This window comes from Aegilops tauschii, chromosome 5 (genome assembly GCF_002575655.3).
Source record: "Aegilops tauschii subsp. strangulata cultivar AL8/78 chromosome 5, Aet v6.0, whole genome shotgun sequence".
NCBI classification, from domain to species: domain Eukaryota; kingdom Viridiplantae; phylum Streptophyta; class Magnoliopsida; order Poales; family Poaceae; genus Aegilops; species Aegilops tauschii.
Window position 1 is genome coordinate 390364658 of NC_053039.3, and position 3955 is coordinate 390368612.

Sequence of the window (3955 nt, forward strand, 5' to 3'; positions counted from 1 at the left end):
CTGTAAGATTCTGAATCGGAGTGCGGTATACCTGAGGTTGTGGCGGGAATAGTTGTCGTTGCCCTCGACTGGACTCAGGGATCCGCTGCCAAGCACGCTCGTCGAGTGCATGCTGAAGGTTCTCCAGTCCGGTGCGCTCAGCCAAATTGGCCAGGCGCGCCTCCTCCAAGGCCCAAGCCTCAGAGGTCTCTCCAACGATGGGTGTGTGGAGCGCCTCCATGTTGCGGCGGTGAAGCTCCTCCCTCTGTTGTGAAGAAAGGGTTTCGGGGTGGTACTCTTCGTGAACGTGCAACGGATCGCGGCCGCCATCGCCGCCACCGTTGCGACGGAAACCAGGCGGGCTGCGCGGCGTGTCGACCATCAGGACTTCTGCCGCAGGATTGCTGCTGTCACACTCAGATAAGGTCTCGACGGAGCCAGTCGACAGATCAAACAGGCCGTAGAGTGATTCGTCGGGCTCGATTGCCGCGACTTGGGGGGTGGCCGACTGGCGTGCCACCGCGTGTTTCACCCACCGCTGGAGCCGCGAGCAACCAGATCGCTTACGACGGCGAACAACGGGAAGCGAAGAAACTGCGGGAGCCGACCGATACTGAGTCGACGGTTGTCGCAGAAGGACGTCGCGAACGCACGCGCGGAAGTGTGTCGCCCCGCGAACGGGGAGTGTATCGACGTCAAGGGGGGCCTCCTGGAGCCAGTCGGAGTCATCGGCGACAAATACGAGCGCGCCGAGATTGATCTCGCGGCCCTCGGCCAATCCACCGCCCGAAACCATGATGATGGGAATCGGAAAAACTGCAACTTCACCAGAAAGTCGCTAAGACACCTGCCCCAAGGTGGGCGCCAACTGTCGTGGTTCTAAGCCTGACAGTAGAATGAGGGGTAGGTATGAGGAGGCAAGATCCTAGCTGTGATGAAGTTGTGCACGCAAGATTTTACGAGTTCAGGCCCTTCTCGATGGAAGTAACAGCCCTACGTCTCGGTGCTTGGGAGCTCGGTCGATTGGATTATGTGTGAAGTTATAGGGGGCGCGAACCCTTGTGCCTGAGGAGGGGGGTGGCTTATATAGAGTTTGCCAGACCCCTCCAGCCCTCAATTACACAGGGTTCAATGTACATAAAGATAGGAACGTTACTGGTAACGCCAGCATTAAAGTTACATAAATGACCATTAAGACTACGGAGTGAACGCCCGACCGTCGTCATTAGAGTGACCTTAGACCTTCTGTTCTCTGAGTGGATTCTGGTATGGTCGAATGGAACTAGGGTATCCGAGTGAACACTCGGTCGAGTGAGTTGGGTCCTGTGGTGATTCCAGTTGGTAGAATCTGCTGTCCTTTGGATGTCTTTGACTGTAGGGCAGTGTCCTTGGGTAGGGTGCTTAGACCAGGTCTATTGCCCTACCCTAGGTACATGTCATCGTCAAGTCTAACATACTTCCTATGCATAAGCATTTTGTAAACAAACAAATTATCAAGACAAGCAAAAACTAGCATATGGAAGGAATAAGAAAGTAGCAATAGCGGTCTCAACATGAAGAGAGGTAATTTAGTAACATGAAAATTTCTACAACCATATTTCCCTCTCTCATAATAATTACATGTGGGATCATATTCAAATTCAACAATATAGCTATCCCATAACATATTTTCTACATGATCCACATGCATGCAAAGTTGACAGTCTTCCAATATAGTGAGATATCATCAAATAAAGTCATGACCTCTCCAAGCCCACTTTTATCAAAACATTCATGAGATTGATCATTCTCCAAAGTAGTGGGATCATTATTACCTAGAGTTGACATGCTTCCAAACCCACTTACAATATTATCGCAAACATATTCCTCATGAGGCTTAAATAAATTTTCAAGATCATAAGAAGCATTATCACCCCAATCATGATCATTACAACAAGTAGTGGACATGGCAAAATTAGCATCCCCAAGCTTGGGGTTTTGCATATTATTAGCACAATTGACATTAATAAAATTTATAATAACGCCATTGCAATCATGCTTTTCATTCAAGGAGCTATCATGAATCACTTCATAAATTTCTTCTTTTAGCACTTCATCACACTTTTTCAGATTCACGAATTTCAAGCAAAACTTCATAAAGATAATCTAGTGCACTCAACTCACTAGCAATTGGTTCATTATTATTGGACCTCTTAAAAAGATTAGCAAGTGGATGACGATCCATAAACTCATTGCTTCCTGATTTTGAATAAATACACAATTATGGCAAGCAAATAGGCAAACAAACCAAGTAAGATATAAGGGCAAACAAAAAGGCAAATGGAAAGAAGGCAAATAAAAAGGCAAATATTTTTGTGTTTTTCCAAAAACGTTTTAGAAGTGGGGGAGAGGAAAACGAGAGGCAAATGGCAAATAATGTAAGTGCAAGATATGAGAGTTTATGATAGGTTCTTTCTAGGCTTGATGTAGAACCTCCCTGGCAACGGTGCCATAAATTCTTCTTGCTACTTCTTGATCTTGCGTTGATTTTTCCCTTGAAGAGGAAAGGGTGATGCAGCAAAGTAGAGATAAGTATTTCCCATAGTTAAGAACCAAGGTATCAATCCAATAGGAGGCACAAGCAAGTCTCCATTATATGCACCTGCACAAACTAACAAACACTTGCACTCAACGTGAAAAAGGGGTTGTCAATCCCTTCACGGTCTCGAACAAGAGTGAGATTAATAAAAGAGCAAACTAAAGTAAAAGTAAATAAATTGCAGCAAGGTATTTTGGGGTTTTTTGTTTTATAGATCTGAAAATATATGATGGAAAATAGACTCAGGGGCCATAGGTTTCACTAGAGGCTTCTCTCTTGAATAAAGCATACGGTGGATAAACAAATTACTATTAATTTTTGATAGAAAAGCGCATAGTTATGACGATATCTAAGGAAATGATCATGAATATATGCATCACAGCCATGACAAGTAGAGCGACTCCTACCTGCATCTACTACTATTACTTCACACATCGACCGCTATCCAGAACGCATCTAGAGTATTAAGTTCATAAGAATGGAGTAACACCTTAAGCAAGATGACATGATGTAGAGGGACAAACTGAAGCAATATGATGTAAACCCCATCTTTTTATCCTTAATGGCAACAATACAATACGTGCCTCGCTACCCCTACTATGTCACTGGGAGAGTGTGGGAGTAAATAGCCACGGGTAGCCTAACCGACTCCCCCTGGCTTCTCAAGAAATTATCAGGCCATTTGAGCCTTCAAGCATTCGAAGCACAGGGCCGCCTTCCCCCGGCCGGCTATCCCAGGGGCCGACTCTCAGAAGGCGACCCATTCCCAGAAACCTCCCCCAAGATAGCTACGAGATAGCCGACTCCAGGAAGCCGGCTCCAAAAGGACCGACTCCCAAAAGCCGGCCATGAAGAACACCGACTCCCAGGAGCCGGTCATGAAGAACGCCGACTCCAAGAAGCCGGCCAAGACCGCACCCACCAAAACTACGCCCACATAACGGAGATAAGACGGGGCGTGGCCACAGTACAGCCCACTGCCCCGAATCCCGAAGCAGGCATGGCCACAGGACGCCGTACGGGTCAGCCATCTCCCGTCCGGCGCGGCACTGTAGCCATGTTGGCCTCGACGTCATCCACGATAGACGCCAGTACGGCCCGAGGGCGGCGGGCCCCTTTAGCCAGAGAGACGCTCGAAGGCAGCCCGGCCTCCCCTAGTCGGCCGGGGGCGTAGCCGGCCCCCAGAAGCCGGCTACCCTCCTCCCTCGAGACATGTGCCATATTAAGGAGACAAGACGAGGTAAGGCTACAGTGAGAGCCCACAAGGCGGCACACTGTAGCCAAGCTTACCTCGACAATGCCCTCGTCATCAGGGGCGAGGCTACAGTAACCAGCCGCCGACAAGACCCCCAAGCGGTGGGGCCGGCCTGTCGACCAAGAGGCCGGCAGCCGGCGGGA